At 44.6% G+C, this 8,926-nt stretch overlaps 1 pseudogene; it reads left to right on the plus strand.

Annotated features, from left to right (window-relative positions):
* Positions 1-1,065: 1,065 nt before the first annotated feature.
* LOC119336172 lies at positions 1,066-3,816 on the plus strand (annotated as a pseudogene).
* The last annotated feature ends 5,110 nt before the right edge of the window (positions 3,817-8,926 follow it).

Genomic DNA, 8,926 nt, shown 5'->3' on the forward strand with positions numbered 1-8,926 from the left:
ATTTATCAGACTGCCTTGGGTGACACTGCTTCAATGACAGTAATAAAGCTCATCCGCTTCCATTATCTAGTTTGATTAGGTGAGATCATTATTACAGAACAAGACTACCAGACTCTTCTAGTTTTTTTAAGGTGATATTGATGATCTTTATCGATTGCAGGATCTGCACTCGTGTTTTTTAAAAGGTCCTAACTTCATATTATTAATTCAGAGTTGCAATGAGTACGTGCGAATATTTTTTTTCTCGCGAGGAGTTTGTGCATATAATTGATGGCGCGTGAATATAATGGAGTAGCATGACAGCATGATGCTAATCAATCTTAGTTAGCAGACACACGGATGCACCAAATGCAAAATAGAACAGAATTAATAATCACGGCACAGAGATGGTCTCGAGATTTGCCGTCGATAAGGGCCAGCTAGCAATGCCGCACGAATGAGTGGCACTAACTACCAGGGAGGCCATCTTCATGCAAAGTCACTGCCAGCAGTGGCTGAGGTTAGTTAGAGACATGCCAGGCAGCGTCACAGGCTTTCATCTCACAATTATAGATGCACCTTGACACCTTGTCATGAAGATCAAGCTCATTCCACGGGACTTCGTAGAACAAAATAATTAATCACCCAAATATTGTAGCTATTCAATTCCAGTTTTTCTACTGATAAAGGGTCACTTCCCAGTCTCACTATCTCAACGCTCATGGGGACTTGACTGGGTTTCACCCAAGTAAAACACAGAAAAGATCAACTGAATATCAAACATATGACCACAGCAGTAGAACGTCACCTCGAACAAAAAACAGGATGTCTGAACGTTTCAATAAGGAATTCAGTTTAAGTTCTGATTTCAGGGAAAATCTAATTCACTCAGACTAGTTTTCTTATTGGATGTTAAGAGCTACAATAGGATTCCCAATCAAAGAACTATTTGAGAGCTCATAAGAACTTTTTTTTTGACAGAATACACACCGATGCAAAACTACTAGATTAACATTCCTAATCAAATAACTATTTGATCATGCACGTATGACGAGAACAAGAAATAATCGAGTAAACTGCCGTGCCTTTCCTTGCTGCCAATGCCATAGGACAAGAGAACATGATAGCCTAGGTAGGAGCACCCAATGCACCCTGAGGATGCAAAGGATCACATGCGGATGTTATAGCGCTAGTGGGAACATACCAGCGATGCTCACCAGACAAACACAGCGTGTTGTGTTGGAGCCCAATGTTGAAGTCAACTGCTCCTCCACCACCAATCTCATGATCTGGATCTGGATCTGACATCAAACTGCACGTTCGTGCAGATGATTTTGCTGCCCATAGTGGAGACATGACACGGTGAATATAAATTCAAGCAAAGGCGAATAGTTGGAGATTCTACTTACACAGATCAGACATACAAAAGAAAAATCAGCTTGTTGTGGAGGTGGGCGGCAGTGGCACAGCACCCCCATCAGCGATGAGATTCTTGCTGTCTACAAGGCCAGCCATTCCATGGCTTGTGCTTATATAGAGAGGCAAACCATACGGGTTAAGCACCATTGCAGCAAAATTTCTTTTCTCTGAATCTCTCTTCCATTTCCAGATACATAGAAAGCACACCACACCATCCCCCATTCCAGCCATGGCTAGCCAGCAAAACTTCTTTTCTCTGAAGGCGAACATCTCTTCACCTTCTGCTACCATTGAAACAAAGTTTGATGGCTTCAGGAGGTGTGTACGTGAGTACGTGTGCACAATAGTATCGAGCAGATCATATGCAGCCAAATTATCCTTTGCCAGAGCAACAAAGGTAAAGTGTGAAGCTCGAGCTCGAGCACTCTCTTGCACTGATCGACATCTGCAATGCCATCCTAGAGAGCTTTTCTTAGCTCAAGACAAGCAGTCCGGAAATTACATTGGCTCTGAGGCCAAGATATAGTCCTTCATCAGTCTGACCAGGATGGGGCCAAAACAGTGGAAGAAGATCAACCAGAAATCTCCTTCAGCTGACAAGGAGGGTTGCAGGGTGGTCAAACTGTTGGCTGGAGCAAGAGAGGTCGTTGCTTCAATGCTTCAGTCATCCACACGGTTCCTACTGAAGCAACTTGTGATGCCGAGTTATAACAAGCGGTATCTTGTCTCCAAGAAGTTCCACAAGATAAGACTTCCATGCAACAAAGAGCAATTACTGAAACTGGAGTTTCGTTGTTCTTCAGGGCAGTGCTTAGACTTTGTTTGAGGAGATTGATCCCGAGCATAGTTTCTTTTCTGAATGATACATTGCCTATGGTTCACTGTGATTGGCACCCACCTTTTAGAGCGTCAGTTTACTGTTTATGCTGCTGATAGCTTGGACAGTGTCTACAAGAAAAACAACTTTCGAGCATTTAACTCAGACAGATCTTCAGAAAATACAGTTACTCAGAAATGCTCATCTTTGCAGGCCGTCATACAATCTAATAACATATTGTTCAAACCGGGTTTTGAAATGTGTCTCTACAAGATGGCCATGTTATTCAGATGCCATGTGTTGCTCAGCAACAAGCAAAGGATCCTTGTGCAGTGGATCTTGCTATCCATGGCCAAATCAAGCCAACTCAATATCCAAGGTTGAGCAAGCAAGTAGCATGTGTTGTACAACACACCACACCTATTCAAATCAGTAAATGTATAATAACTAGATAACACGTATGCACCAACACATACTGGGTCGCCAATTAATGGAACATGATAATGTGATATCTCATTGGAAGAATAGCTACTGCACTGAAGAATTTGAACTACACATGGGCTAAGATTCCAAATGTTGCACCAGATCTCACAAACTTGGTATACAAAACTGTGGGGATGAGTTGGCATGATTCCTTGTGTCTACCATTCGAATGGCGCTGTATCATACAGTTCCTCTGTATAAATAGGCCTCAGAAGAAGGCTAAACACATCAAACCGAAAGGTGCTCTCTCATTCTCATACCTTCAAACCTCAAGTACTCAACACAGAGGAAAGAGTCTTAGCAACAGATATGGCTTGCCATCTTAGATCAGTTAGTTTGCCTTCTAGGCCTCACACCAAGGTTGAAGAGGAGCTGCACAGCCTAGAGGCGAGCATCTCTTCATCCTCCATGGCCATCGAGACAATCTCTGATGGTTTGAGGAGGATTGGAGACATCTACAGCACCATTGAAGAGATCATGTGCCTTCCAAGCAACCAAATTTGCTCTTCCCAGCAAAGGAAGACGTTGGAAGGTGAAACCGAGTGCTCCCTTGAACTGCTAGATCTCTGCAATGCCATGTATGAGGACTTCACTGAGTTGAAGGCCATTATCCAAGATCTGCAAGTGGCGACCAGAAAAGGAGATGACACCGCTGTTCAGGTCAAGATCCAGTCTTACACCCGCCTGGTGAAGAAGGCGAAGAAACATTTCCAGAAGGCTGCGAAGAAGGTTACATCCGACAAGGAGGACTACAGGATGGTCAGGCTGTTGAGAGAGGCTAGGGAGATCACCACCTCTCTCCTCGAGTCAACAGTACACCTCTTGTCCAAGCAAATCGCAGTGCCAAAATGGTCTCGCGTCTCCAAGGCATTCCAGAAGAAGAACTCGGTTGTTTGCAAGGAGGAGCAGTTGCAGGTCCTAGAGTGCAGTGTTGGAGATCTTGAGGCTGGAGCACGAATTCTGTTCCGGAGATTGGTCCAGAGCAGAGTTACTCTGCTAAACATCCTTAGCTCATAGATACACTTCAATATCTGCTACTCTTGCACTATGCGATTGGCTTCCACCTTTTAAAGGATTGCTGATCTTTCCCAATGTGTGTATATATGTAGAATTGTACAGAATACTCCATACAGAAAGGAAACAAAAGTTTTGATCGAACTCATACTGTGAATTCAACCTTTGCATGTTTCTCAGATTCCGCACTGGTCCATAACTACCTGCTCGTTTGTACCTTGTATATTAATGTGGCCACGTAGCCTCACACCTGCTTAATCTCATGATTTTGTTTTAGCATCTTTCGCTTACATGCCAGGTCCAAACTACAAGGCAAGCATGCAAATGGATAACATCCTGCTTTGTTTTGTTTGCACCGAGCATTAAAAACACAATTACAATGATAGCGATACCAACTTCAAATTTTCTGTTGGCAAGGTTGTGGTGGTTGCAAAACTATTTGAAAACTTTCTAGAATCCTCGTGTACTTCTAATGATACTCAGTACTGGCATCCATATCATTTGAGCACACACATGATAATGCATTATGTCCTGGCTGTGCACTACCTTCATTACTGACACCAACCAAATAAGTTAAGTGAGCGAGAAATTACATGCAAAGCACATGAATTTTAAAGCTGAGCGAGAGGATTTGGAATAACATGACAAGATGCGAATTTTGATAACTCGGTAATTCTGCATTGGCTCATATAATTATTCGTCATCACAGGCAGTACAACCCAGCTCGGTCACAAGGCATGGCAGCAGACACTACAGAGAACTAAGAGCTAACTAGATGCATACCACGGTGGGAGCTCTGCTGGCGGCCGAGGCATCCTGACATAAGCTTGGTGGGGGGTGCTGGTGGTGTCGGTGCTGACGCAGCGGCGCTGTTCCATTTTCTCCAACTTTCCAACCTTTTTTTTCTTACAGAACTTTCCAGCTTTTGATGCCCTCTCAGACAGCAAAGGCTTTTTTTTTAGGATAGGCTTCTTTTTGTGAAGCTAGGTCTACCTGCTTTCGTGTGGGCTGGTTCGGCTAGGCCGCATTAACTTCGGGCCAGTTACATTTCAATTTTTGGGAGGTTTGCGAGCTCGGGGTGGTCTGTCTTGGCACATAGTCATGTGGACACTTTATTGAAATTACCTTAGATTTTGTAGTTTTCAAGATTCGCTCGCATTCTTAAGTTTACATTACATCAATTTTGATTTTCAATGTTGTAGTTTCATCATAATCACTAGTTAGTGGTCACCCTTTACAGAGGTTATCCCACGACACAGTTAGTGGTGACATGTGGCGTAATGCATGTTCGACACGTGTTGCCATCACGTTGTTTTGGCACGATTTCTTCGAACCTGCCAGAGGATGTGTAAGATCGTTTAGAGTCTAGAGCGGGTGAATAGACTAACAGAAGTAACTACCTAAGGCTTAGTTACCAAAGCAGGGTGCCTCCTCCCCAAGAAAAATCTAGGGTTTCCTTGCCTCCCGTCGGCGCCACCGTCGGTCCGCCTCGTCTCCAGTGGCCTTAGAGCCATGGCGGCGCGGTAGATCTCGGCCCTTGCCGACGAGAGGGCTCTGTTTTCAGTTGTTTCTTCGCGTTTTGTTAGGGTTTGTGTCCTGCTCAGGAAGACGAGACGGCAGCTGCTCCCTCAAGATGGAAGGTTCTCCCCACCTAGCCCCCGTCCGATGGTGCGTCGTGTGGAGGTGTGTCTCCGGTGGATCTGTCCTTGGTGGATTTGCTCGGATCTGGTCGTAGTTCATCTACATTCATGTGTTTTCAAGTTGGATCCTTCCGATCTACGCTAATCTTCAACGGCGGCGGTTGTTGTTCTGCTATGTTGGTCCTATGGGGCCTTAGCACGACGACTTCCCGACTGTCTACTACAACAAGTTCTGCCCGGCTCCAGCGTGGGAGGGGCAACGACGGCGGCGCACCTTCGGCTCGCTTCAGTGCTTATAGTCGTCGCTAGGTGATCTATGGATTTGGATGTATTTTTTATTATTTTTGATATTCGTTGTACCTCCATGATTGAAGATAAACAGATCGAAAGTTTTCACGCAAAAAAACGAAGTAACCACCTAAAAATCGAGTCAATTTTGATCTTCACAAATTTAAATCTTAGCTAAAGGATTCCTAAAAACATCATACACATGCAGTTCTACGAAAGAGTAAAGTGTGGAAGCAAAACTTGCAAGTAAGGTAAGAGAGTTTGGGAGAGATCGCAAACCTTGATTGTTTCCAAGATTGGCGCTATCATATTCTGCGCTGGTGGAGGTTTAAATCACAAAGGTTCAAACACTACATACCACAAAGGTGAAAGTCTCGGTAGGGTCGCCCACCAAGGACCCACAAAGCGCTTACCAACCTATACCACCATGGCTTATGAACCACCACGGTCAAGCCTCACTCGAGATAGATGTTTACGCAGTAAGCGATCTCCAAGCCCTCACAAACTTCTTGGTTCATTCACACCTTGAAGGCTTCAAGCACACCTAGATGATCTAGGAGGCACACACCCTCCAGAAGTTGCTTGGTGCTGAATCCCTTATTTGTGCTTCAAAAGATAATCCTGCGCCGGTGGTGGTCGGTGCCGACGCGCCGACACTGTTTCTTTTTCTCTAACTTCCAACATTTTTTTTTCTTAGCAGAACTTTTCGTCTTTCGATGCCCTCTCGGACGGAAAGGATCTTTTTAGGATAGGCTTCTTTTTGTGAAGGTAGGTGAAAGCACATTTGCTCCCTTGATGGTTTTGGTAATTCATGTTAACATACATATTGTTGGACTAATATTTTCATCTAGTATGTTTCAGAAAAGTTCAACATTGGAATGGCAAGGACATAAGATTGTGGACCACTTCAAAATATTAAGGACATCTATTGGGGCAAGCTTCAAGACTCTACTTTTTTGGTCAAGTGATCCAAGATCACACTGAGTCCATAGGAAAGACAATACTATTAAAAGGGGATGAGTTTTCGATCATGACTCAATTGCTCAAGTGCTTGAAGGTATTGCTCCAAAAACCCTCAACCACCTTCTCCAAATCCTATCTGTCCAAACCCTATAAGCCCAACTCGGTCCCACCGAAATCTCCACATCCGGACCCACCGAGTTGATCCTAGATAGAGCCACAGCCAAACCCTAACAAATCGGTTTCACCGAGATGACGATCGGTCTCACCATGTTGCACTGACCAAATTTCTATAACCCTCTCACGCCATTTCGGAATTACCGAGTTGGTTTGATCAGAATGAGGTCTTGCTTAGGTCATCGCACATCGGTCTCATTGAGTTGTTCCATTTGGTCTCACCGAGACGCCTAACGTTCAAATCTTTTACACAGGTTGGTCTCACCGAGATTTCATTTTGGTGTCACCCAGTTGAGTCAAAAGGTTGTAACGGTTGGATTCTTGGTGAAGGCTATTTATACCCCTCCATCATCACTTACTCATTGGGAGAGCCGTGAGAACGAAACTACACTTCCACCATTCATTTTCTGAGAGAGAACCACCTACTCATGTGTTGAGATCAAGAGATTCCAATCCAACCATTTGAACATTGATTTCTAGCCTCCCCAATTTGCTTTCCACTCCAATCCTTCTCCTACCCAAGCCAAATCTTTGAGAGAGTGATTGAGTGTTGAGGAGACTATCTTTTGAAGCACAAGAGCAAGGAGTTCATCATCAACAACAACATCTATTACCTTTTGAAGAGTGGTGTCTCCTAGATTGATTAGGTGTCACTGGGAGCCACCAAGATCTTGTGGAGTTGAACCAAGGAGTTTGTAAGCGCAAGGAGATCGCCAACTTCGTGAAGATCTACCCTGAGTGAGGCTAGTCCTTCATGGACGTAAGCCGTGGTGGAATAGACAAGGTTGCTTCTTCGTGGACCCATCGTGGGTGAAGCCCTCAGTGGACTCGCGCAGCCGTTACCCTCCGTGGGTTGAAATCTCCATCAACGTGGACGTACGATAGCACCACCTATTGGAACGACACCAAAAACCACCATGTCTTCATTGCGTTTGATCTTCCAATCTCTACCTCTTTACTTTCCGCACAATTGCATGTTGTATTCTTTCCGCTGCCCTATCTCTAGATATGCATGTGTAGGAAGTACTGGTTGTATCTTAACTAGTGCCAAGATCTGCCTAAACTTCAAGAAAACTAAAAACTGCACATTTGGGTTCAATAAGTGTCTATTCAGCCCCCCCCCCCCTCTAGACCTATCTTCTCAATCCTACAGTAGGGGTACCTGCTTTCGTTTGGGCTAGTTCAACTAGGACCTGTTAACTTCGGGCAAGTATATACATACCTTCCAATTTTTGGGAGGTCCCTGTGTGAGCTCGGGGTGGTCTCGCTTGGCCCATATAGTCATGCGAAACACTTTATTGAATTGGTTTTTATAGTTTTGAGATTAGTTCGTTTTCTTAAGTTTACATTACATCAATTTTGGTTTTCAATGACGTAGTTTCATCACAATCACTAGTTAGCAGTTATCCTTTACAGAGGTTATCTCATGCCACATTTAGGGGTGACATGTGGTGTAACACATGTTCAACACATGTTGCCATCACGTTGTATTGGTGCGATTTGTTCAAACTTGTCAGAGGATGTGTAAGATCGTTTGGAGTCTATAGGGGTTGAATAGACTAACAGAAGTAACCACCTAAAATCTAGTCAATTTAAATCTTCACAAATTTTAAGCTTAGCTAAAGGATGCTTAAGAACACCATACAGATGCAAATCTATGAAAGAGTAAGCAAAAGGTGCAAGGTAATAGAGTTTGGGAGAGAGATCCCAAACCCTGATTGTTCCCGAGGTTACGATGGTTTGCGCTATCATACTCAATGTTGGGGGAGGTTCAAATCACAATGGTTCTAAGACAACATACCACAAAGGTGAAAGTCTCGGTAGCATGGCCCACCAAGGACCCACAAAGCGCTTACCAACCTATACCACCATGGCTTATAAACCACCATGATCAAGCCTCACTCAAGATAGGTATAGGAGGTAGGCGATCTCCTAGCCCTGACAAACTTCTTGGTTCACTTACACCTCATCGGCCCAGACCAGGGGAGGCAACCCCTGTTGCCTGTTCCACCTCATCGGCCCGGACCACGAGTGCAGCCTCGGCCCCTGCCTCTGTTGCACTCTGGTCTACACGCGGCTGCAGCCACTGCCGCCAGCGCAGCCTGTGCCACCTCCTTGGCGTGGATCAGCGAGATCAGCTCCCCCCCCC

The sequence above is a fragment of the Triticum dicoccoides genome, chromosome 7B, assembly GCF_002162155.2.
Source record: "Triticum dicoccoides isolate Atlit2015 ecotype Zavitan chromosome 7B, WEW_v2.0, whole genome shotgun sequence".
Lineage (NCBI taxonomy): Eukaryota > Viridiplantae > Streptophyta > Magnoliopsida > Poales > Poaceae > Triticum > Triticum dicoccoides.